Genomic DNA, 27,696 nt, shown 5'->3' on the forward strand with positions numbered 1-27,696 from the left:
CATCGACGTCTCCTCTCCGAGGAAGATGGAGGCGCGCCAGCGAGCCGCCCGTGAGCAACGGCGTATGCGGCGGCGGCACCCAGGCGTGGATTTGGTCAGAAGGATTGGGGGATCGCTCCCCTAATCCGCCTGGTTAAAAGGCCACCAACCACCCCCTCTCCACTTGGGCTGTGGGTCTGGCCTAGATCGCCCCTGGCTACGGGCCGAATTCGTAGAATTCTTTTTCTGGATTTTCTTCTGTTCAATTCTTTTAACAGTAGTTGTAGCAGTAATCTATCACTGTTTTAGTACTGTTTAGCCTATGTACACGTACATTCTAGTCTGGTATCTAGATTTACTCTATTTTTAGGACTTGTGTAAATATTTGTAGGCGTATGTTTACATTGTGTAATATATTTGATAATGTAAATAAAGAACCAGCATTATCTGGAAAAAAAATTCTAGAACATGTTCCAACGATTGAGATTATTTTCTCTCGTACAACAAACTTGCAAATTTTTGATACACGCCTCCCTCATTATATTTGGAATCACGGTCTACGTTTTGTCAGTTCGACAAATGATTACCTTGAATGTGCACTTCCTTATATTTAAATTGATAACATACACAAGGTAATAGAAGCGAGCGCATCTACTGACATTGTCAGATTATGTAGCCTATTACTATGCGATCTATGCGATCTTCGACGTGTTATGTTTAATCAATTGAGGTCTACATTATTCAAGTTCTCCACTTGACTATCAAAATTTGCACCATTATTACAATACAACCATGATGGTTTTTAATTTACCCGTCATAAATTAATTATCTCTGGTTCATCCATGTAGGTAAACGATGACCGCAAAAGAATTTGAGGAGCTTGCCCTCAATGGCCACAACTACCCTACATGGGCCATGGACGTCAAGATCAGCCTTGCTTCCCGTGGGATAGCACGTGCAATCCAGGATCCGGAGACTCCTCTACCGGCCGGAACCACGCCGCTGACTGAACAACAAAACTATGCAACTTTATACATTATAAGGCACCATATTCACCCAAATCTAAAGTCTGAGTACTTAGAGGAGGAATCTCCCAGTACTTTGTTTCTAGCCCTCAAGACGAGATATGAACAGCAGAAGGCAGTTGTCCTGCCAGAAGCGCTCCATGATTGGACTCACCTTCGTCTTCAGGATTTCAAGTCCATCAGTGAGTACAACCACAAGGTTCATAAGATAAGTTCCAAACTATGCTTTTGCGGGAAGGAACCTACTGATGCGGAGAAAATAGAGAAAACTTTATCTACTATGCTCCCTTCAAACAGGATCCTCCAGTAGCAATACCGTGCTCGCAACTATACTGTCTATTCCGAGCTTATTCATATGTTACTTCAGGCTGAAAAGCATGATGAGCTACTCGCTAAGAATGGCTCTCAACGCCCAGTTGGGGCACAACCTCTACCCGAAGTTCATATGAATGTCGCGAATAGACAGAAGTTTGATGGTGCCTTTAGGGGCAATCAATCAAATTTCCAGAACAAGCGAAAGCGCATTAGGAATAGGAGGTCTAGGAACTCAGACAAGGGAAAAGGCACTGCAAAGCCCAAGCATGATAAATCTCTGCTTTGCAACAAGTGTGGATGCTACACGCACCCCACCGACAAGTGCAAGATCCCAAAACATCTGGTTATGTTGTACCGGCAATCTCAGGGACGCAAAGCACCTCAAGGGAAGAGGTTTGAAGCCAACTTCAACCTTCATCCGGACAGCGCCAATGGAGCCGGTAGTTCGCATGACGTTCCTCCTGAACCGAGCAACACCATTGAGTTCCATCAGCCAGAGGACCTTGCTGACACGGAGAACATGATGATTGAGTATACCTCAAACGACACGTTTGGAGACTTCGACTAGTCCCACAATCACCTTAGTGATCTATTTAGCTATGTCCATTTGTGATGTTGTAATAAGAACATAAGTATTGTTGTTCTCTTTATATTGTATCAGCACATTTGATATAATAAGATTGTAATTGTACCAACATATTTGATATAAATAAGATTGTATTCTATGTATTTACATGAGATTTTCTTATTGAAAGTTCTTTCTCTTATATATAGTTCTCTACGGTGACAATTCGATGGAAGAGGAATTATGCCTTGTGGATAGTGCAACCACAAACTCCATACTGAGGGAGATGAAATATTTTCAAACTCTGAAAAAGATGAATGGAGATATTCTAACGCGCTGGACGTGATACGGTAATCGTTGGCACTGGACGTGCCATATTTACCCTCCCAGGCGGTACACAAGTGATAATTGAGGATGCTTTGTTGTATCCCGACTCATCACGAACCCTGATCAGTTATCGAGATATCCGTAAAAATGGCTTTCACATTGAAACCCATGAAGACAACAAAGAGGAGTATCTACTCTTCACCAAAGATCACGGATATGGCAAGCAGGTACATGAAAAAATTCCTTCTCTATCGTCTGGTTTGTACTATACGTACATCAAACCCGTAGAACATGTTGCATACAAAGTAGTTTTTCAAAATGCTGACACATTTCAAACCTGGCATGATCGCCTAGGCCATCCCGGGATCGGGATGATGAGAAAAATTACCAGCAATTCCATTGGTCATAATTTGCTTGAGTCAAAATTTCCTCAATCTTCAGACTTTGTGTGCACATCTTGTGCCACGGGAAAGCTAATTTTGAGACCCTCTCACCTCAAAATACAAGCTGAACCACTTCAATTTCTTGAACGCATTCAAGGAGACATTTGTGGTCCCATCCAACCATTATCTGGACCTTTCCTGTACTTCATGGTTCTAATTGATGCATCCACACGTGGTCACACATGTGTCTTCTATCCACGCGAAACCATGCATTTGCCAAGATAATGAGGCAAGTCATTAAGTTACAAGCCCATTATCCAGAAAGTCGAATTAAGATAATTCGCATGGACAACGCCACAGAATTCTTCTCACGTGCTTTCAATGATTATTGCATGGCCCTGGGGATTGAAGTTCAGCACTCCGTTCCATATGTCCATACACAAAATGGTTTGGCTGAATCATTGATTAAAAGGATCAAACTCATTGCAAGACCTTTGTTAATGAATTGCAACTTGCCAACCTATTGTTGGGGTCATGCGATTCTACACGCTGGTGACTTGATACAATTGAGGCCTACTGCATATCACAGTACTTCCCCTCTGCAATTGGTACGTGGAAATCCTCCTAGTATTTCCCATCTGCGTAAGTTTGGATGTGCTGCATACATCCCGATCTCACCACCACAGCGGACATCCATGGGCCCACATAGGAAACTGGGGATCTATGTGGGGTACAAATCACCGTCGATTATTAAGTACCTGGAACCCCTTACTGGGGACCTGTTCACAGCCCGTCACGCTGATTGTATATTTAATGAGGAACACTTTCCGGCATTAGGGGGGACTTCAAGTACCAGAAAGAATGCCCGGAAATTGATTGGAATGCTCAAGCCATTTCGTCCTCTGATCCACATACACAAGAGACCGAGCTCCAAGTTCAGAAAACCATTAATTTGCAACATCTTGCAAATAACCTGCCAGATTCATTTACTGATCTAAAAGGTGTTACAAAGTCCTTAAACCCGGCCAGAAATGCGCCTGAAAGAATGGAGGTACCAATAAAAACCACTCAACTCCCTGTTCCTAAAAAGAGGGGGAGTAGTACGGCCTCTGACCTGGAACAAGCTTCCAGCAAGCAACAAAGGAAATCGAGGAGAAAAACCTCAGAGTCAGTAAATGCAAGTCAGCTCAACGTTGACAAACACCTCATGGGTAGTATACACCCAGTGGAAGGGCAACCTCCACAACCTAGCTTCAGTTTGCACACACTGGCTGGGCCATCGGAACACCCAGATTCATGCGTATTGGGAAATCATGAAGAGTCACTAGGGCTGCAGGAAATTTCCATCAACTATATCGATTCTGGAGAATCTTCCGATCGTAAGTCTACGACTGTCGACATTTATTTTGCTGAAAAAATTGCAGATATCCTTCTCACTGATCATGATCCAAAGGCCATCGTTGAGTGCCAAAAGCGCTCCGACTGGCCTAAATGGAAGGACGCAAGCAGAAATTGCCTCGCTTAACAAAAGAAAGGTATTCACTGAAGCAATACCGACACCTCCCAATGTTTTTCCTGTGGGATACAAATGGGTTTTTTCTCCAAAAACGGAATGAGAACAATGAGGTGGTGAGATACAAAGCAAGGCTCGTAGCACAAGGGTTCACGCAGAGACCCGACATTGATTTCAATGAGACATATTCTCCTGTAATGAGTGGAACCACTTTCCGATACCTTATGTCTTTGGCAGTGCAAAATCGTCTATCTATGCAGTTGATGGATGTCGTGACCGCATATCTTTATGGGTCACTAGATTCGGACATGTATATGAAGGTTCATGACGGAATCTCTATCCCGAATACAAGCGCAAGACGCAACATGTATTGTGTAAAACTGAATAAGTCATTATATGGCTTAAGACAGTCGGGACGGATGTGGTACAACCGACTTAGTGAGTTTCTTCTTCATAAGGGTTACTCCAATAGTAGTGATTGCCCATGTGTCTTTATCAAAAAGTCCTCTACAGGATTTTGTATCATTTCAGTGTACGTCGATGACCTCAACATCATTGGCAATACACAAGACATTGATGAAGCACACAATCACCTAAAGATGGAATTTGAGATGAAGGATTTGGGTAAAACCAAATTTTGCTTAGGTATTCAACTTGAGCACCTTCCCTCGGGAATCATGGTACACCAAGCTGCCTATATCCAGAAAATATTGGAGAAATTCAATATGGACAAATCCCACCCATCTAAAACTCCCATGGTGGTTCATTCTCTAGACGTAGAGAAAGATCCGTTTAGGCCAAAGGATGATGGAGAAGAAATATTGGGATCCGAGGTTCCATATCTAAGTGCCGTTGGAGCGCTCATGTATCTTGCAAATTGCACGAGACCTGACCTCGCATTTGCAGTGAATCTACTTGCTAGACATAGCGCAGCTCCCACTAAACGTCATTGGTCTGGAGTCAAGAATATCTTTCGATATCTCCAAGGCACAAAGGATCTTGGCCTATTTTTTCAGTTCCAAAGAAATCATGACTCTAATATGATTGGATACCCAGATGCTGGCTATTTATCTGATCCCCATAATGCCAGATCACAGTCCGGCTTTGTGTTCCTACATGGTGGAACTGCTATATCATGGAAGTCTTCTAAACAGACTCTGGTGGCAACATCTACCAATTATTCTGAAATTATTTCATTATTTGAGGCATCACGCGAATGTGTGTGGCTTCGCAGAATGATAAACCACATACAACAGTCATGTGGAATTGGTTCTATTGAATCACCTACCATTATCTACGAAGATAATGCAGCTTGTGTTGCACAGATGCAAACATGATACATCAAGAGTAATATCACTAAGCATATTTCTCCTAAGTGGTTTTTTCCCCATGAACTTCTGAAAAGTGGGGAAATAAACATCTTGCAAGTTAAATCATGTGAAAACCTTGCTGATTTATTTACCAAGTCTCTACCAAATACTACATTCCATAAATATGTTCATGGAATTGGTATGCGACGACTTCGGGACTTGCAAGTATCAGGGGGAGTTTCTCCCTGAACTATTCCTGATTAAAAACATCATATTGCACTCGTTCTCTTTGTGAGTTTATGTTTCAGGTTCTCATCAAGAATCCTATTGAAGAATTTTTGAAGATGGATCTTTTCGAGGTGGTGATACTATGATGGACAACCTTGGAGATGCTGATCATACCTGGACAAGCATATGAAGATTCTACATGGACAAGCGTAGATTAGGGGGAGTGTTAGAATTAATTAATTATGTTTAATTAATAGGGAATCTACTTTTGCCTAAACACTGTACGGTTGCATAGCAAGGGACGTGTCTCTCTTTCCAACCGCTGCATCCCTGTAATTAGCAACCGACCTAGGATATGACTGTTTGAACCGTCGAGTCTGTTCGACGCATCTCTTCCAGTCATATATAAGTTGTACTCTTTCTACCAATCAATACAAGTTGATCTTCCGCTTAAACAATCCACACGGAGTTTTTGGCTGAAGCCCGAGGTGATGGTCCATGCAATGGATTAAAAAACAAATGTATGGATGAGCCGAGAGAGAGAACAGTGTGTAGCCAAATCTTTCCCTAATAATAAAGCACGGACTGACTCCGTCGGGTCACCGTCACGGCGTTTTTACAAAACAATCCTTATATTTCTTGTTTATTAAACCTGCGATACCTTTTTAAGTGGACCTGAGAAAATGTTTTGTCTTTGCAAAAGAACCCCTGCATTTGTAGGAAATTTGATCCGCGACCCTTTGTTCTATCTTATCCTGTGCCCGTCTCGTGCGTCTCCATCTCCACCCCCGCCGCCGTCCTCCCGCCGCTTGGCCCTTGCCGACCCTCCGCCCCGCAGTGGTGCGACCGAGCTTGGGCGCACCGCTACTACCTCCGCGCTGGTCCTGGATCCTAGATGACAGGCCTCCTCGACCTTCGATCCCCTCGCTTCAAGGCCGCGGCACCCCGTCCTTTTCTAAGGCTTCGGCGACAGCAACCACATCCACCTCGACGTCCTGATCCTCGTGCGGTGGATCAGGGATGTCCCGCAGCGGCGGTTGCGCCGGTCTGGTCCACAAGGATGATGCAAAATTGTGAATGAAGTTCGGGAACTCCTGGTTTTAACCGATTGTAATTGCTCTCATTCTGGAGCGAGGTCACTATTGACAGGTCATTGTAGTGCTACTACCGCATTAATCTTTGCAGTGAAGATATGGTCTGTTCTTTGGTACAACAATGAAATGTTAATATGCCATTCTTCTTCTATGCTTTGTGTCAGTGCACTGTGGTATGACACCAACACTTATTTGGCACCTACATTGCATCGACAATTTGCCAGCTTGGAGCGAGGTCACTATTGACAAGTCACTAGTGGTTGGGGCGCACCCTTGGTGCGCCTCCTGAGAGGAAGGTCAGGCGGTGCTAGGTAGGAGGCAACCCTTTCACCTATTTTTTCTTTGTTCTGTTTAGCACATGGATACTTAAAAGGATTGGGAGGAGGTGGCGTAAAAATTAAGAGAAAGGAATTCAACAAGTGATGATAGGAGAATAAAGTATACTTCAAGGATTTGATGAGCCTAATATATTGGAGCTTAACATATATACTTTAGAATTAACCTCCCATCACTTTTTTGAGCATCAGTACAGACACAAGCGCTCATATACATGCGCATACACTCACCCCTATGAACACACACACGCACACCCTACCCCTATGAGCACCTCCGAGAGACTGAGCCGGCATATCATCTTGAGATTTACGAAGCCACCGTAGGCGCCTCGTTGTCGATGGGAACGTCTCCTCCCACTGAAAGCGCATCGCCGGAAATCCTGAAATAAATCCAGGAATAATGCGAGCACCAAGATTTGAACCCTGGTGGGTTGGTGATACCACTGTCCACCTAACCATCTCAACCACAGGTTGGTTCGCAACCTCCCATCACTTGTTCTCACAGATTTGTAAACGATTATTGGAGAATACAGGATTCCTAGAAATAGACCGAGGAGACATACGTATCCTAAGTGATTGCCGGACGACCGAGGCTGAGCCCTCTCTGTCGCCCTCTTTCTTGGCCTGACAGCGAGAGTCTAGTGGCAAGCCAAAGGGGATACGAATGGGTAAGTCTTGGTGCAGTAGCACGGTCAGGAAGTTGACGTCTTGTGGCACGGACGGATCACGCAGCCGGCTTCAGTAGGGAGGCGTACCACAGATCGAAATCGCTGCCACTGCCGCCTTCGCCTCTCATGTGCTCCTCCCATGGCCCGCATGCAAGTCTCACCAAAAATGCACAATGAACAGATTACCTTAAAGGTGATTCCTGTAATGGATCATGGACAACTGAATAGGTGAATATGATTCATTGTCCCAAAAGAAGGTTAAAAAGATATAGTTACCGATATACCAGTAGACGGGTTTGTTAGTTAAAAGAAGCATACATAGAAATATATAAAATGCAATCTGTAACAAGTTAAACTAACCAGTTAGCATGGCAAAAATGTTGATGTCACAAACATGATGTAGTTCTGTTTTCAGAATCTATTTGCTGCTGAATCTATTCCAATGTAACTGTCCAACTGAAAATTAATCAGAGCTAATTCAGCGAAGTTAAAGCCGAACATGATGTAATTGGGGAAGCAAGGGACGTAAAGGAAAGTAGGTTCAGCAGCAACCAGCAAACGAATAGATTCTGAAAACAGTGTACATATACAGAAAAAATAAAATAGGAATATAAAGTGTCCTATTACTCCCTCATGTGAAGGCCCAAAGCTATTTTCAAAATAGTTTTATAAGCTAGCTCTAGATTTTATAGGTCATAGTAATCAGAACAATTTTGTAAGGTGGCTCTAGATTTATACAATTCAAACAAGAAGCACAAGACACATGAATGTGCAACTGATGTATAGTCACCCTCAAGTGGGAATAGCTCACCGCTGATACGTACAGATGAAAAATTAGATCCAAACATACCAGTGTTTTTAGGCCATTAAATAGACATTGATGCATATAGTGTTTGTTAATTCCATATCGACTCACATGGAAAATTGCGATGTTTTAGCAAGCCCACTATTTTTCTAATTAACTGAACATAATCTAAAAACCAATATTGGGGAAGCGATGTTCTCCTGGTTAGGATACAGGGCTGCTAATTATCGTTGTTGCCCGACCTCAAACAAATGGACAACGATCACACCTTGGAACCTGCAACCTACAAACAGAGGTGCTTGCTTTTTTGTAAATTAGATCATCAAATTAACTACTACAGAAAAAAAACTAAGAACAATCACCTTGAATTATTGCAGGAAAGGTAAAAGCAGTCTTAAATTAACTACTATTATTTTTACTGATGTACTATTGTTCAGACTGATTATGAACTACTACAGAAAAAACAAACAGTTGAACTGAACTATTACATGAAAGATAAAGCAGTCTCAAATCCTTTGTTCTTTCCGAGTTGAAAAACTCCTTCTAGAGCAAATGGTAAAGCTGGCCATGAAAAGGAACACACGCTAAAATGCCGACGAAAGTGAATCGATTAAAATAAATATAAAAATCTGTATGTGAACAATAAGGACGGGGTTAGTGCTTTTAAGCACCATATCAAGATCCTTTCTGCTCACAACAAATCAATTTTTACCTACCAATTCCAAAGAGTTTTTGAGATATTGTACACCACAGAATTCTGGACCAGATTCCTTTATTAGGGATTGGCACATAATAGCCTATGACATGAAAGATAATGCTTAAAATTAAATGGTTGACAAGAAACCTGAGCATCCAACCCAATTCGATTCAGTCGGCATGTAACCACCAGAGAACCATCAGATCTGATAAAGAACATGTCTATGGGGCGGAATGCATGATACAAGGCAAGGTGCCTTTATGTGTCAGATCTGAAATGCAATGCACACAAAAAACAACAAGTAAATTATCATCAAAGTAGTAATACATCCTCGCACAAAAGTTGTGCAAACAGTTGCATCCAAGAGTTATGATATATAAGGCATAGTTGCACAATCCTTCCGATGAAATATTTATACACAAAATAGCAAGAGAAATGTTGCATTGTTCACAACATGGTAAGAGTGACATGGCTTCTAATGTTACAGATCAGTCGCCAAATGTTTTCAGCAAGAAACTTCTTGCTGACAAGGAGGTGATTTACTATTTTATTTGTTCCATTTGAAATTCACATTACAGAAGGGGGAAATAGGACAAAGAAAGTACAGGAAAAGATGCAGTGTCTAAATGAAAAGCAGAATAGATCAATTTTGTTCCAATATGCACTGTCTAAATAAGCACTTCCATTGCAGGCATAATCAGGGGAAAACAGAACAAAGAAAGGACAAGATAAGATGATGTACATGAATGGCCTCACCTACATGTTTTGTCGGTAGACCCTAACAACAAATTCTTGTGTACTTGTCCAAATGTGCTTTTACACTGAACACATAATTAACGCCCCACAATTGTAATATGACCCATCTTACTTTGCTTCCAAATATGTGGAAGAACAATTCTTTAAATAATACTCAATGGCACAAGAATGCAATAAGCAGAATTATAACCTTTCTGCAACAAACATCTATGTGTGTGGGCAGAACCTGCCTTTGCATGCCAATAGACTGATGCACCTGAAATATTTAGCGCCCTCTTAATCAGCTAATGGGCCCAAAAAAAAATCCCAAATTGCATTGTACCAATTGGTAACCAGTATAATAACATGGTGGCCTACAAAAATAATGAGTTACTAAATAATAAAGCAAATATTGACCTAACTATCAATGTTTAACATAGCAAAACATGGAGGGCAAATCAACACAAAATCAAATATATACATACCTCATCATAGCCCAGGATTTTGTTCATTATGGCTGCGGGTGCTTTAATTACAGGGTTACCAACAGGAAGTCCAAGAATAGCACGTAGATGTTGCTCGTATTGTGAAGAGTGCCATGTCTGGATTATATGGTGTCCACTAATGTGAGCCCTAGGGGCTACTTCGTTGGATAAAACCTAGTGAAATTATCAATGAGAGAAAGATCCAACATCAACATAGGAGGATTCAATTATATAAGACATGCATAAATGTTCGAACAAACTGGATTGGCATTTGCTAAAGATAGTCCGGCAACAAAAACACCAACACCTTCTAATGATTTGATAGTTTTTTTCAGCTACATTGGTAGCTAACTTCTTCATTTTCTCAGGTATCTCAGCAGGAGCTTCAACGACATGACAGATGTTATCCCTGAATGTTCCAGATAAAGGCATCATATTTTGCAAATTAGGAAAATGTGGAAAGACATAAATAATAATAAGCAAGACCTGAAATAAATGTATCTTACTTATGAATGGTTTCAATGACAGGATAACCGACTGTACAACCATCTCTGCACCTTGCCACAATTACAGAAAGCTATCCATGTAGATGACAAGAGGGTTCACATACCTGAAATAAACAACATGGTCATGTGTTTGGGAGATAATCAAAGCCCGCATATTGTTATTTGTTCGCGTCATTCAACATATTTTTCAATTGTTCTCCGGTGTTGTAAACTGAAGGTGTTGGGATTTTTCAGGTGCCAAATGTTTGTCGGGTTAAGGGAGGTGTAAACGCAAGTAAGAAAAGGAAAATGGATTCAGCAAAAATCTATATAGGATCTCTGATGTTCCTGCAGCGTGCGTCCATCTCAACATCGATCTTCTTCACGCCATCGAAGATGAGGAGGAGAGTGGCGACCGCTTGGCCAGCGAGCCAGCCACCGCGATCCAACAGTGCTAGATCCCATCGAAGACACATCAAAAGACTTAAATATCAAGAGAGGGAGGGAGAAAGGGGAGTGGGAGCAACAATCTGAGTATACCTAGGAATGAGCGAACTGTTGCTTCCTGTCATCATCGAGCCGCTGCTGCTTCCCACAGGCGTCCTCGCCCATCTCTGCGTCCTGTGCGGTGAGTGGCTAGGTGATGGCGACGACGTCATGGATGGCTCGAAGGCGAGGGCGACGACGCCGTGGACCGCTCCACCTCCTGGTTATTCTCTGCCCCACGAGCGAAGGGCGAGTCGATAGCCTCGCGAACGGCTCGGCTTCCTCGTCCAATCTCTCAGTCGCCCGTGCTGGTGAACTGCTTCTGCCGCCAGGAAGAGGAGCGGAGTGTGAAGAGGCGAGAAGCCAGAAGGAATGATGGGGAAAGCAGAGCAACGAGAGAAGGGGCGGAGGAGGCACACCCACCGGTCCAGATTTGGTCCTCCGATGCCTTGGCTGAGTCGAGTGGCCCCATCTCCCATGACCCATCTACCATCTTCTTGTCGCTGGAGGTTGGCTAGGAGAGAGCCGCCTTGGATCAATGCGACGGGGAAGGAGGCGTCCGTGCAGCACCGGGGTCGCGCAGGTCGCCGCCGCCCAGGCCGTGCACCACCGCCCGCTGGTTCTCCAGATCACACCCGGCCACAGCGCCACCATATCGGCACGTCACAAGAGTGGACATGGCAGCCGCCACGGGCAGAGCAGAGCGAAGACGACGGGGTGTAGAGGAACCAACGTCATGGAGAAGCGGGAAGAGTAGGGTGGGCGGAGCTGGGCGCAGGGCCGGCCCTAGAATCTTAGAGGCCCTTGTGCGAGTTTCATATAATGGGCCCTTATAATAGACTCAAATTTGTTGAGAGTCTAGAACGTAGCACCGTTTTCAGATTTGATTAATTGATTTACAAGTTAGTGTTTCCTTTTCTCACAACCAGATGATAATTGCTTTTTGGAACATTATTACAAACAAAATAAAGTAGAGAGCACCTGAATTCCTGAATCTTGGTTTTGGAGTAAATTAGAAGAAATTCTATGCTCCATCCATCCAATAATCAAAATTCATGCAACGACACAACCTGCAGAATTTACATGACTGCAATTTGTACAAAAAAGAGAGGAATTAAGTAGGTTAAACATCAGCAATGGCTTATGGTGAATTTTGATTATTAAGTCAACTCATCATAACAGAAATAAATAGACAAAGATCAAAGAATTGAGATCTAAAAATTACCTGGAGGAGCTTCGCTTGAACAGTTCCTGGACTTCACGTCTGCATCGCCTGCCCTCGGACACTGACCATGGCTCTGACGATGGAGGGCCATGGTGTAGGTTGCTGTTCTCGCGTTCTTGGCCCAGGACCAGGATGTGTCGCCGGCTGGCCTCCGTCCATCGGGGGCCCTTGGGGCAGTTTAGAGGATGCGAGGAATCAAAGAAATTCATTGATTAGCTTTGGGAATTGGGACCTGGCCTCTTAGGAACTTCGGGCAATTAATTTTTTTTTGAAAGGTTCGGGCAATTAATTAAGACGGGGAACGGAGACGAAGGAGGGCGTGATACAAGGAGCCAGCGAAGGAGAAGGATCTACGGATTGCTGTTCATGCGTGACTTGTTTCCTTCTTAATGGGTCGGGCCTGCTTCTCTTGTGTACTAGTCTCTATTTCTCTAGGGACATATGGGCCCCTGCTGAGGCTGGGCCCTAGGCCGTCACACTCGTCGCCATGGCCCAGGGCCGGCCCTGGCTGGGCGGGTTCAGTCGCGGGCGGCGGCGGTGATTTGGGGAGAGAGGAGAGGAGAAGGATGCGTGTGGAGGAAGAGAAAAGGAATGGATTCCGACGCGACCCCCCGGGAAAGTGCTTGCCTGCTCCCTCCCATGCTCCCATGCTCCCGCTTCATTCTACTGCTGTCTTTTTTCCTTTTTTCTTTCTAATCTAATCATCTCCTTCTGATTTTAATGGAGTGGGCCAGGATCTTATTTTGCTCCAATCAAATCAAGCCACGTACGCGGGAGCACGGATGGGCACACGCGTGGGGCTCAGGCAAGTCTCGTCCGACCCCCCGATTGCCTTTTCCCTCTCCCACCCAATCACCAACGCGTTTCTTTTGTCGTACCTGTTGTCGGGGATATAACTATTAGGTATGATCCGCATAGGAGGGGCCGGGTTATACCTATGGCGAGTCAAGATATGAAGCCCAGAACGACACTTGAAGATGGCAGTTCAGTTAAGGGCCCAAGCTCAAAGGCGACTTAAGGCCCGTAGAGATAAACTGCCCTATGTATGTAACTTGTATTGTAAGGCAAGAATAGAGAGAGAGAGACCGAGCCGGACACTGTTTATGAGCCGGCCGGGACTCTGAGAGCCGCTGGGCGTCGACCTCTGTATATAAAGGGACGACACGGCGGCGGTTCAGGACAAGTAACATCAGATCGAGAGCTAGGTCAAGCGGATTCGCTCCCTGGTAATCGAGACATAAGCAATCCCACTCAAAACTGGATCGTACGCTTTTACCTTCACCGTAAGGGGCCGAACCAGTATAAACCTCGTGCCCTTTGTCCTGATTAACCCCTTTAAGCTTCCTAGTTGCGATGGCTCCACGACTAAGTCCTTTCACTAGGACATCTGACGTGACAATTCCACGACAGTTGGCGCCCACCGTCGGGCTAGCGCATGGTGGATTTGAGTTCTTGAAGGGCAGCTTCGAAGGGCTCAAGGGACACGCTGTGGGCCGGATGACCAAGAGTCGTCGCGGCAAGCTCTACATCGACGACGCAGGCTGGGGCCCCGACGCCGGCTCAATTGAGTACGGGTACCGGGTCCCCTTCGGCGGAATCCACGTCTTCATCGGCAAGATCGGTGAGCCGGGCCCTGAGCCGGACATCTGCACCAACATCATCGAGACGACTCAGCGTGCGAGACCCGCCCGGGCTCAGCCTGCCGTGAAGCGTGCCTTCGTGGGATGCGTCCATGGAAGGGAATTTTCTAAAGGATCTGTATCTGCTGGTGAGACGGCCATCTGTTCTGATGGTGAGTCGTCCACTGGTGAGACAGATTCATTGTATCAACTGCAAGACGGCGGGCTCGGGGGCTGTTTCGATGGCAGCAGTATTCCGGACCCCTTTGAGCCGCCGAGCCGAGTTGGGATCTTTATGGCTGGTATGCAACCCGGTCAAAACTCTACAGCTGCGGCAGCAATAACCTCCGGGTCAGCGGCAGCCGGGGCAGGAGGCCCTGCGCGCCCGCCAGCTCAGGTGCTGATGGATCTCATGGACAAGATGACAGACCACGGCGGATCAAGCTCAACATGATGCGGAAGTGGCACAGTTAAAGCAGGATATAGTGCAAGCTAAGGAAGACCTGGCGGCGAAAGACGTCAGTATGACCGCAGAGCAGGCGGCTCTGGACGCTCAAGCTCAGCGGATTCAGTCGCAGGCTTTCAAGCTCAGGATGGATCAGAACACGTCGAATGAGGTTATGAGGAGAAGGTACCAGAAGACTCAATCTCGTCTGCCTCCGGTTTATGATCCTAGAAACCTCTTTCGTACACCCGGTACAGGGGCCAGTAACCCGCCGGAGGTAAACCAGGCTGCAACGCCCGGGGCTGGGACGCTGATTCAGCCACGAGTGATGGAGCCTCCGCGTCTGAATAGTGAATACTGCTCCGCCTCACTATGTGCCAACACCACTGGGTCATTATTCTAACCCTTTGGAAAACATGATCGCGGCGGCAACACGATTGGCAGCTCTCCCAGCGAATGGCGACTCACCGACAACGGTTGAAACACGAAGGGTCAGAGAACTTCTTTAGACGGCTTTGGCACAGCAGGAGGCGTATTCCTATAGTCGAGACAGGATTCTGTGACAGCCTGATTTTTGGCCCTTTCTTTTTCTTTTGTTTTCCCGAGGTTTTTGCCTGAGTTTTCTTTTTCCGTGGCTTTATGGTCTGGAAACTGAAGAAGATGACCTCTTCTTTGCTTTCAGAGTGGCTTGTCATATCCAAATACTTCCCTAGACCCCGTCATTTCCATCCTAGCCCAAATCCCAATATTCTTTTTATTGGGAATATTCCTTTTCTATTAAAGGAATAACTCCAATTGCCCTAGGTTGTGAAGCAACCAATATTTCCCTCACTCCTAAAATTCCCAAATAATTCTCATAAATTGTTTGGGTCATATCTTGATCAAATATGGCAAAACTTTTCATTGCCATGTTCAAAAATAATCCTCCAATAATTCATTTCCTATTCTGCCCTGAATGGCACTTTGTGAAGGAAGTGTCATTTATATTTGTCACATTGACTCCCAACCTTTTTTGGCATGTTTATATGTCCAAATAATTGCTTCATGCACAAGTTCAAATTTATTTGCCTAGCCAATCTTCCTCAGTGATTTTTCAAAGTTTCTGTCAAACAGAAAGCTTTGTGAAGGAAGTACTAGCTAGGAGTACCCAAATGAGTTGAAATTTTGCACACTTCTTAATGTGCTCATATTAACCCCCTTAACCCATTTGCAGCCCCATCAAATCATCTATGTGAGCACAGGAGCAAATCTTTGTTTCTGGCAATATTTTCAGGTTGTGAAGCAAGTATATTTTATATTGCTTCAAAACTCCTGATAAATTACCAGATCATTCTTATACCCATAAAACATCTCTCCACCAATTTTGGCATCATTTCAATGATCCATATGACCACCATAATTATTTCAAGTTTCTGGACAGAAATGATGTTTGTGAAGCAAGTGCCATTTTGGTTTGTCCATTTGGCCTAATCTTTTTACAGCATCTTTATATGTCCATATCATGAGGATTTGCCAAGTTTCATCCCATTCCATGACTCCATGTGAGTGCACCATCATGATCTTCATTTCTGGACCAAGTATGCAGTTGTGAAGCAACTGCAGTAAATCTTGATCCTTTTACCCTCAAAACCTCCGGGACCATAGTCCCTCCATAGCTAAACGCCCCAGACAACTTCTTTGGTTTCAAGTAACTCCCTGTTGACCACATTGAGCTGGTAAAGTTTACTGCAGTAAACTTCAGAGCTCACTAACTATTTACCCAGAGCCTCTTTCACCTAGTTACCACCGTAGTTACATCTTACCCAGGAGCGACTAACCCACAGACATGGTTTGGCATCACTTGTGGCACTGTGTGCACCAGTGCACGCGGTGACCACCGCTTTGGCATGCAATGGCCGCGTCCAGATTGGTTTCTTGCTCGGGCCCCTCCTCCTCTCGTCGTCTTCGCGCTCGTGAGCGTGTCTAACAGCTGGCCCGCGTCGTCGCCGTCCTCCTGGAGCCCTCTCCCCCTCCGTCAGCCCCTCCGTCAGTGCTCGTCGCCGCTCGCCCACGGGAGCTCTGTGGCCGACAGCGCATTAATGGCGCTCGGCTTCTTCCTCTGCTTCCCCTCGGCCCCTCCTGCCCCGTGCAGCTCTCCCCTGTGCCTCCTGCGTCGTCTACCTCCGAGTCCATGCGTGCGGGCACGCGTCCGTGGCGCCGGCCACACATCCACGGCGGCGCCAGCGCGGCTCCGTCTCGCCCGGCTATATATAGCCATCCCCCGAGCCTCCCGAGCTCACCACTAGCCTCCTGCACCTCCTCTAGCCCCGCCTAGCTTCTCCCCCGAGCTCGAGGAGCTCTCTGTGCCCCTCACCATCGCCATGGACGCCGCCCCTGTCCACTCCGATTCCGGCGACCCTGACCTTCTCCCTCCGCTCCACCACTTCCCGAGGCCTCCACCACCTCTATCGAACCACCTCGTCACCTCTCCTCCTCCTCAAGTGGCTTGTAGCCACGAGCCCAACGGTGGCCGACGACATGGACGCCACGGTCGACGTTCTGCTCTTCCCCAAGCTCCACGGAGGTCGAGACCTACATGGGCGTGCGCGCCTTGGTCTCCTGAACCCGCCGGTAGGTCGGGCTCCGTCTGAGGTGACCTGTGCCGCCGGCAATCACCGTCGGGGTGAGCTCCTCCCTCGGCCAGGCGCGCGTACGCGGGAGGAAGAAGAAGGGAGCCAGGAGAGAGATGGATAAGGCGGACCCCACCTGTAAGCCTCTAAGCCCCCCGGCCCCGCCTTGCCACACTGGATAAGTGGAGGCGTATTCTTCGGAATACGTCTTCCCAGCTGGAAGGCGTAGTTTCGTTCTGCTTCAGCTCAGAAGGCGTTTTCTCGGTTCTGAAAGCATATTTCTAACTCTGCGCTTCTGCCTTATCCACTCAGGGACTTGTTTGTGATGAAATTTTTGCAGAAAAGTCCCTGAACTTCAAGTCTCCATATATTTTTATCCGTATCTCCAAATGAGGTGAAACCAACGCTCACTTCTTCGTTTCGTCGAGCCCTTTCCGTTGGTGTCACTTTCATTATGTTTTGGCATACTGAAAATAACCTTTTTGCCCTTGCGCGTAAACAGCCCCTCCGAGAGAGAACTGTTTCCGGCAAATCTTTCCGCGGCTTCACCGCACTTCTCCCCGGTGCCTTCTTCATCCCCAGGCAAGCCACAATACCCACTTGCATGATAGTCATGCAGTAGCCATGGTTTTCAACTTAAATCTTTATAAAAGTTTGCTTGTTGAAAAGATGGTTATTGTTGTTCTAGTGATGTTCAGATTTGCATGTTCACTTTTGTGCTATGTTGTTTTGTACTCTGCGATCATGTTCTACCTGCTAGTATTAGCTTTCATATGTTTATGATTGCTAGTGGTACATGTTGATGTTGGTGATGGTCATGCTATTCAGTATGCCATGTTCAGTGGATATGAGTTATTGTTGATATGGTGGATAGTTATGTGATACCTCATGATTATGTTGATATCATGTTCATGCATTTTATCATGGCTCAGCATATTTGCATTCAAGTTAACTGGATTAAATTGAACTTGAATAACTGTTGGCTGAGTCATGGTGCCGCTGAATCGATGCTGACCAGTGCAACCACGCTTACCGGTATGGGACGGTCCTAACTGGGTCTATTGTCGTGCCTCTCGCCGGTGCCTCCAACGAGGGAAGGTTATGGGCGTGCTGTACCCTGGCCCGGTAAGCAGGCATAACCTTGTGTGCCCGTTGTTGAGTTGTTTGAGTTTTTGGATCCGTGTCCTCGTGTGGGACGGGCCACGGCGGTGGTCGTTGTGTCTGGAGGTAGACACGGGGCCACCCATGACTTAGCCTAGTGGGGAGTGAGTCGGAGTGGCCGGGAGAGTGTCATGGCAGTAGGACGGTTTTGTCGGAATGCTGTTGGTCCACCCGAATGGGAGTGCGAGGCCATGGGTTCCGTAGTGTGGGTACAGTGTACTAACCTCTGCAGAGTGTATATTAAATCTATCGATAGCCGCGCCCGCGGATAAGGGCCCAGGTCGAAAGTAGGTCACACCATGAGTCAACAGTAATAAGAATAATGTGCTTAATAACAATGAGATAAGTTGGTTGTGATCGCCGTAAGGATCACATGCCATTTAGTGGTCGGGTTGTGATCGCCGTAAGGACCACGGGCCATTTAGTGGTCGGGTTGTGATCGCCGTAAGGATCACGGGCCATGTATTGGTCGGGTTGTGATCGCCGTAAGGATCATGGTTTGGGACCAAGTGTTGGTCGTGGTTGTGATCGCCGTAAGGATCACGATGGTATCGAGGATACCGAGTCATTGTATAATCGTGATGTTGTACGAGAGTCGTGGGTAAAGATCAAGCTCCTTGTGGTCATTTACTGATTACTACGGTATTGTTTATACCAAGCTTGATTTGATCCTGAGATGATCGTGTGATGTACGAGGTTGGTAAGTGATGCATGAGTTGGTTACGAGGTAACCCGAGCAGAATAAGTGGTGCATATAGTGTCATCATGTTGCATGCTAGTATTGTCGGATTAATATGCTCATGTTGAGTTAGCTGTATCATGTTTATATTGGTCATGCCATGTTATTCTGATGATATCATGATAATTCCTGTTTAACCTGTAATTGCCATGCTGTTGTTTGTCTTGAATGCTTCTGGATTATTGTGAGCTTGCAAGTACATTCAATGTATTGACCTGGCGTGTCATGCCAGTTTGCAGGTCATGCCGGATTTGATTGCTTGCTTGTCGTGGTTTCCGTTCGTGCGAGCTAGGATAAGCGTTCCAGCCAGAGTCCCTGCAGAGTGGAGTTCACCACCGTCGTCGTTGTTCCGCTGTTAGAGTTATTCCGCTGCTTCGAGTTGTTCTGCTGCTTGCATAGAGCAACTGAGGATGGCGTAGTGTCGCCGTGCCGATGTTATTCCTTGTAATATCGGAGACATTGTATTCATATTCGTGTAATAATAGAAAGCTGGTTTGTTCTATGCTAAGCAGTGCCGTATTCGAGAAGACTTCTCCTCGATCTTTGGCCTGGAATACAGGGCGTTTCAGTTTTCTCTGAGCCGGGGTGCCATAGCACTTGGTATCAGAGCAGGTCTGGCTGTAGGACGCCCTAGACCGCGCGAACGTTAGAAAGCGGTAGTATAGACCCTAGTTGGTTTGTTGCACTTGATTGCTGCATTTGTTTGTCGCATAGCATGCATATAGCCTTATTATTTGTCACTAACGGTTTATCTGGTGAGTGTAGTTGGCATCGGTTCGGATCCACTACAACTCAACCTTTGCATTTCTCCAGTTCCTTTTTTCTTTTGGTGTTTGGTGTCATTTCTGTCCTAGCAGAGTGATGCCAAGTGATCCCGACACTGTTTGCAAAAATGGTGCTCAGGTATCGCACCGATGTCTTTCTTTCAGTCCCGTCTATCATTTCGGTGATGGACATGCGTCTATCCCGGATCGTTCTTTTATTTCATCGTGTTGGCAACCCTTAATGATCTCATTTATCAAGAAAGGGCAATGTCAGCAGCCTCAGTTTTTCCCCCGCTATCCTATTTCTTGGACGAGAACGGATCTTTTTTCGTCCGCTTGATAATAATGTGGTTGCGACCTTCGTGTCCCACTACATGATTACCGAGTGCGTCCTCACCTCCGAGCTAGTTCAGGTTGCCACCTGGCTAAGCTAGCACTTGGTGTAGCGCTGTTTACACCAACTCTTCCACACATTTATTCGTCCTCGTGCACATCGTCACAGCATGTTAGATCGTAGTACCGGAGATTCCGTGAAATTTGTGTGCTTCAGTAGGCATGCATATTATTGTGTGAGTAGCAGTAATATGTGATGATTGCTTGATTAATTATATTAGTAGAATGCTTGTGTGCTTTTGTTTTAGTCGTTTCTGTTGTTCCTTTCTTTGGGCCTTCGGTGTTACAAAATTTTCCCCTATTAAAGTTGCTCGTCAGCCGACACCGGACCTGAAGAGTCAGCAAGATATGCATATATTTGGAAATTCAGCTAAACAAAATGGAATTATCAGCAGACTGCAATGAAAATTGGGAATATCTTGTCTGGATGCAAAAGAAATCCTGGATGGACCGTCAGTATCAAGTTTGCATTAGCGTGCACTCATCACAACAAAATGATTAAATTAGCAGGAAGATAAATTGTGTGCAAGGTTGACAGAATATTATCAAAGGTATGGCTCAGATGCAAGTTTAATTTTTCGTTGAGGATGATTTTGGAACTCGATGTACCTGGAAGCAAGCAAAAATATGGCATATACTCAGAAAGGAGGATAGTCCAGTAAAACCCCGTTTCATGCAAGAAATTAATAGCAAAAATATTCAGATGGTTGTATATGTGGAAATCGGTCCGCATATCACAATAAGAAGCTTCTGGTGTAAGCAACCCAATCTTCCCTCGCAAAATACCAGAGAAGTTTCCAAGGCAAGATTCATCTATCTTCCTCAGTACGATACGTGGATGATTTCCCGTGCAAGGTACCCTGTCTTCTTCAGTAAGCAACCGCAAAAGCTTCCAGCATAAGGTACCGAGTCTTTCCCCAGCAAAGTCTTTAAGGGGGTAAGCTTCTGAAGCACGATACCCAGTCTTCTCCAGCAAGCTGTCCGATGAAAGTTTCGAGCACAAGCCAGCAAATATTCCTCAGTAAGACATTGGTACAAGGTAGTACGCTGTGAATTGACAGCATATGGCAGTGAATATCAAGAATCAGTCAGAATACACGTCTGTCTCGGAATCAGGTCCTCATATATATGCGATGAGCATACCACCAAAGATCTTACAAGTCACTCAGATGAGGATCTGAAAACCACGTGAGGATGGTTACGCGAATAAAGCCAGTATACACTGCAGTGTGACAAAGGATTATGAGGATTGACGACATCAATGAGCTCAATACAGTACTTGTGAACTGGAAAATGATCCTGATGAGCCCTTGTCCCCTTTTTCTCCAATGACGGCACCACGCTTGTGATCTGAGCTGTTTCTAGCTATCCGGGGTGGATGCCGATTTTTGTTTCTCTCTTTAACAACTGTCACGAGTCTGACCTGCTTTTCGGCCGTCTCGTACAGCTGTTGAGTTTCTTTTTGTGACAGTAGCCCTATAGCTGCTTTTTGGCTATTTTAGGGAGCTGCCACCTTCTTCTTATCGACCCGGTCTCGTGCTCTGAGCTGTTTTTTTCGGCCGTCCTGAGCCGTGGTTGAGTTATTTCAGTAATGTCCCAGATCTGAGTTGTAAAGACCGTTCTGGTGGCTACTGATTTATTTGCCGATTTCTTGCAAAGGTTTCGGATGATCATTTCCCAACAATCAGAATTTGAGAGGTGTTGAACCTGTCATTTAATGAGTTACCCTGTCAGAAAAATGAGGATAAGCTACAATTGCCGAAAAATTGCACCGACAATACCTATGGTCATAGAAAGAAACAATATGGCCCAGCTCTTTCAGCCAAAGATCCAGACCAAGAAAACAATAATGAAGGAGCAAGACCAGTGATGCAGGAATGAAAATTGTTGCACGACCCCCATGGTGCAGATCCCTCAGGCAGTCTAAGACAGTATTGACCCACATGGATATGCCTACAGCATGAGTAATCGGCATGAGGAATAATAGTCTGGAAGCCTGAGTCCTCACTTATATGAATCATCATGGATAGCCTGTCGTGAACAAAATTTTTCAGTCAAGTCTGCAGATATTATCATACAGGCCAAATCCTTTATGCTGGCCGCGACAGGAGACAATCAAATATTTGGTACAGATCCGATACTCAAGATAATGGAACCAGTTAAGATGATTCAGAAACTTCCGTGATGAGTCAGAATCTGTCAGGAAACGATTATGTTTTAACTCACTGTTTGGAACCCCAAAGGACCTGCATTTAGTGGACAAATCCAAATGCAATGAGTCAGAGCTTGAGTTTTCATCAGAAAAATCTGAGCATCATTACACGAAAGGTTGTCAGTGCCGGGTGGCACACCCAGCGGAAATCATTTTCGGATTTGTGAGACGGACATATATTTCAGTCATGATAATCAAATCACACTTAGCTAGTCAGCAGATCTAAAATAAATTGGAGCCTATATAAGAATGAGCAAGCCAGGTAAGATCTGTCAGAATGTGGATACAGTAAAGCAAACCACCCCAGGGCCTGTCAGATAAAAAATTTAATGGGAACACTAATGAAGGAAAAAGGATACCCGAGTTGGAAACGGTTTCCTTAAGTCAGAATATTCATACTAGTTCCCTGAGCAACCAAATCTCGAGGACGAGATTTCTTTAAGGGGGTAAGGTTTGTGACAGCCTGATTTTTGGCCCTTTCTTTTTCTTTTGTTTTCCCGAGGTTTTTGCCTGAGTTTTCTTTTTCCGTGGCTTTGTGGTCTGGAAACTGAAGAAGATGACCTCTTCTTTGCTTTTAGAGTGGCTTGTCATATCCAAATCCTTCCCTAGACCCTGTCATTTCCATCCTAGCCCAAATCCCAATATTCTTTTTATTGGGAATATTCCTTTTCTATTAAAGGAATAACGCCAATTGCCCTAGGTTGTGAAGCAACCTATATTTCCCTCACTCCTAAAATTCCCAAATAATTCTCATAAATTGTTTGGGTCATATCTTGATCAAATATGGCAAAACTTTTCATTGCCATGTTCAAAAATAATCCTCCAATAATTCATTTCCTATTCTGCCCTGAATGGCACTTTGTGAAGGAAGTGTCATTTATATTTCTCATATTGACTCCCAACCTTTTTGGGAATGTTTATATGTCCAAATAATTGCCTCATGCACAAGTTCAAATTAATTTGCCTAGCCAATCTTCCTCAATGAATTTTCAAAGTTTCTATCAAACAGAAATCTTTGTGAAGGAAGTACTAGCTAGGAGTACCCAAATGAGTTGAACTTTTTCACACTTTTTAATGTGCTCATATTAACCCCCTTCACCCATTTGCAGCCCCATCCAATCATCTATATGAGCACAGGAGCAAATCTTTGTTTCTGGCAATATTTTCAGGTTGTGAAGCAAGTATATTTTATATTGCTTCAAAACTCCCGATAAATTACCAGATCATTCTTATACCCATAAAACATCTCTCCACCCATTTTGGCATCATTTCAATGATCCATTTGACCACCATAATTATTTCAAGTTTCTGGACAGAAATGATGTTTGTGAAGCAAGTGCCATTTTGGGTTGTCCATTTGGCCTAATCTTTTTACAGCATATTTATATGTCCATATCATGAGGATTTGCCAAGTTTCATCCCATTCCATAACTCCATGTGAGTGCACCATTATGATCTTCATTTCTGGACCAAGTATGCAGTTGTGAAGCAACTGCAGTAAATCTTGATCCTTTTACCCTCAAAACCTCCGGGACCATAGTCCCTCCATAGCTAAACCCCCCAGACAACTTCTTTGGTTTCAAGTAACTCCCTGTTGACCACATTGAGCTGGTAAAGTTTACTGCAGTAAACTTCAGAGCTCACTAACTATTTACCCAGAGCCTCTTTCACCTAGTTACCACCATAGTTACATCTTACCCAGGAGCGACTAACCCACAAACATGGTTTGGCATCACTTGTGGCACTATGTGCACCAGTGCACGCGGTGACCACCGCTTTGGCATGCAATGGCCGCGTCCAGATTGGTTTCTTGCTCGGGCCCCTCCTCCTCTCGTCGTCTTCGCGCTCGTGAGCGTGTCTAATAGCTGGCCCGCATCGTCGCCGTCCTCCTGGAGCCCTCTCCCCCTCCGTCAGCCCCTCCGTCAGTGCTCGTCGCCGCTCGCCCATGGGAGCTCTGTGGCCGATAGCGCATTAATGGCGCTCGGCTTCTTCCTCTGCTTCCCCTCGGCCCCTCCTGCCCCGTGCAGCTCTCCCCTGTGCCTCCTGCGTCGTCTACCTCCGAGTCCATGCGCGCGGGCACGCGTCCGTGGCGCCGGCCACACATCCACGGCGACGCCAGCGCGGCTCCCTCTTGCCCGGCTATACATAGCCATCCCCCGAGCCTCCCGAGCTCACCACTAGCCTCCTGCACCTCCTCTAGCCCCGCCTAGCTTCTCCCCCGAGCTCGAGGAGCTCTCTGTGCCCCTCACCATCGCCATGGCCGCCGCCCCTGTCCACTCCGATTCCGGTGACCCCGACCTTCTCCCTCCGCTCCACCACTTCCTGAGGCCTCCACCACCTCTACCGAACCACCTCGTCACCTCTCCTCCTCCACAAGTGGCTTGTAGCCACGAGCCCACCGGTGGCCGACGGCATGCTCCGCCGCGGTCGACGTTCTGCTCTTCCCCAAGCTCCACGGCGGTCGAGACCTACATGGGCGTGCGCGCCTTGGTCTCCTGAACCCGCCGGTAGGTCGGGCTCCGTCTGAGGTGACCTATGCCGCCGGCAATCACCGTCGGGGTGAGCTCCTCCCTCGGCTAGGCGCGCGTACGCGGGAGGAAGAAGAAGGGAGCCAGGAGAGAGATGGATAAGGCGGACCCCACCTGTAAGCCTCTAAGCCCACCGGCCCCGCCTTGCCACGCTGGATAAGTGGAGGCATATTCTTCGGAATATGTCTTCCCAGCTGGAAGGCGTAGTTTTGTTCTGCTTCAGCTCAGAAGGCATTTTCTCGGTTCTGAAAACGTATTTCTAACTTTGCGCTTCTGCCTTATCCACTCAAGGACTTCTTTGTGATGATTTTTTTGCAGAAAAGTCCCTGAACTTCAAGTCTCCATATCTTTTTATCCGTAGCTCCAAATGAGGTGAAACCAACGCTCACTTCTTCATTTCGTCGAGCCCTTTCCATTGGTGTCACTTTCATTATGTTTTGGTGTGACACCCAAAAATTTTATTTTTGGTTTTATCAAAATCTTTTCTTTGATTTGGGGAGGGTATTTAAATTTTCTTCTAAAGAACCCTCCCTCTCAAAAACTTTCTTTTATGACAAGTGTTTTGTTTGGATTCACCCAAGACTTGATTTTTTTTGGTCTTGGAGGTTTTACCCATCATATGTGGACTCAAAACCAAATGCTTTTCATTTGGGAAATTTCTTTTGAAAAATCTTTTAAATAGCCCTATGGCATTTGGAGTGATCTTCTCCCCCTTTTCTAAATCTCTTCTTGCCATGACATGAGTGGAAATCCCCCCATAAGCCCTTTCTCCACCTTTGTGCCAAGATATACTTCAAATCCAGCAAGTTGAACCTCCCCATGAATTTTCTTCCATTTAATTCTTATCAAAGATATTTTCTGCCTTCTATTCTAGCTCTTGGAGATTTACAAAGGAACTACCTTTTCTCCTTTGAGTTTTGCCTCCAAACCAATTTCCCTAGCTAGTCCTTAGAGCCCTCAACCAAGATCCATGAAGATCCACTGGCCTCCAGTTCAAAAATTTCAAATTGTACTTACTGCAAGTTTGGGCCATGTTTGCCAAATTTGATGAAATTCATTTGTTTTCCCCTCCTAAAAATCTGAGAAAAATTCAGGCAGTCTCTGGATGCATTGAGAGGTCACCTCACCAAGTCCCAGCTCCAGAATTTTTTTTCTTCATGCCAAATCATTTCGTCGAACACCTGATGGGCACTATTGCTGTCATGTTCAGAAATTCAGAGATACAGTTTCAGTAAACCACTGTCGTTTTCTTCAGAGCTCCTTCTCGATCTCGCCAGTACCACGGTGGCGCCTTGCTCCCTGTTCTCTCCTTCTTATCCCTGCGCCGCACGATCTCCTGGAGGTTTGCGGGCGTCGGCGACGAGCAGGAGGAGGTGCGCCACCCGTGAGCGACGGCAGCAGCGACTTTGCGGCTGCCAGAGAGAGGCGCAGCGTGGACGGCGCCGCCCAGCGCCGCCCAAGCCACCCGAGGCCGCCGCGTGGCCATCCACTCACCCGTGCACGCTGCCATCCTTCGTCGTGAACTGGTAGGCGCGGAGCGCGCTCCCTGCTGCCGCCGTGCCCGTACGGCCGTCCCGTCGAGGATCGGCGCATTACGCCTTGCCCGACCGAGGTTTAGCGGTGGAACGGCACCAGTGATCTTCCCTGATGGTGCCTAGCCCCCTAAACCCCCTGCCCAACCCCTGCCTCGCCGTAATCGCTCGCCGGAGATATCCCGTTCACGGCCACCCCCTTGGATCGCCTATAAAAGGAGGCCCCGAGCTCGAACTCGAACCCACACCACCTCTACACACCACCAATACCACGCCAAGCCACTGGAAGAGCCCCGAGGGAGCCTTCTTCCCCAACTCCGGCCGCCTCGACCCGCCACGGGACCCAGCTCGATTCACTCCCGTGCATGCACCTCTCCCCCTCAGCTCTTGCCAGTAGCCTCCTAGTACATCCACTCTGCTGACCCGCGCTTCAATTTGGAGTTTGCAGCACCCACCGGAGTTCTCCACCATCGCCCGAACCACCGTCCGCCGGAGAAAGTGTCGCCGTCGACGTGGTGCTCTCCGACGGCCAAGACCACCACCCACCGACGCGGAAGAACACACTGAACCCCTTGGTACCCTCCGATCTCCCTGCCTCGCCGTGGTTCAACGCCGGCGACCACCGCAGCCTTCGGGCGCCGGCGATGCTCCGTTGGAGTTTTCAAACCTGATGGGTGGGACCCCCCCGTCAGCCTCTCTTCTGTTTCCCTCTCAAACCGTTTTCTGATGGCGCCTTCGGGCAAAATGCGTTTTCCCTTTGGGCTGGCGCATTTCTTTCCGAACCGTTTTCTGTTTTCTCAAACAAGTCCCTGGTTCTTTTCTGTTTCATCACAGATTAGTCCCTGGACTAAAACCCTTATATCTTTTTAATAAAAGATGATTTTTGATTGATTCTTTTTCTGTCAGTCTTATATTTTTGTCTAGTTTTTTATAGTATTTATTTGGAAAAATTTTGGAACAATTTTTATGCACGCGATGATTTTCACGTTAGTGTACGGTTTCGCTATACCGTAGGTTCCGGAGGAGGTGACGGA

At 46.2% G+C, this 27,696-nt stretch overlaps 1 long non-coding RNA gene across 3 annotated transcripts; it reads right to left on the minus strand.

The window, feature by feature from the left end:
- Positions 1–8,519: 8,519 nt before the first annotated feature.
- LOC123048896 (uncharacterized) lies at positions 8,520–12,183 on the minus strand. Of its 3 annotated transcripts, XR_006423396.1 has the most exons (6): positions 11,859–12,183; positions 11,490–11,757; positions 10,971–11,074; positions 10,001–10,873; positions 9,392–9,515; positions 8,520–8,830 (listed from the first exon to the last, which is right to left on the minus strand). It is a non-coding gene; the product is annotated as an uncharacterized lncRNA (long non-coding RNA). The 3 variants fall into 3 exon arrangements; XR_006423395.1 differs by lacking the exon at positions 8,520–8,830 and having other exon boundaries at positions 9,071–9,515; positions 11,859–12,182; XR_006423394.1 differs by lacking the exons at positions 8,520–8,830; positions 9,392–9,515 and having other exon boundaries at positions 9,694–10,873; positions 11,859–12,163.
- Between the last annotated feature and the right edge of the window lie 15,513 nt (positions 12,184–27,696).

Source organism: Triticum aestivum, chromosome 2D, assembly GCF_018294505.1.
Source record: "Triticum aestivum cultivar Chinese Spring chromosome 2D, IWGSC CS RefSeq v2.1, whole genome shotgun sequence".
Taxonomy (NCBI): Eukaryota; Viridiplantae; Streptophyta; class Magnoliopsida; order Poales; family Poaceae; genus Triticum; species Triticum aestivum.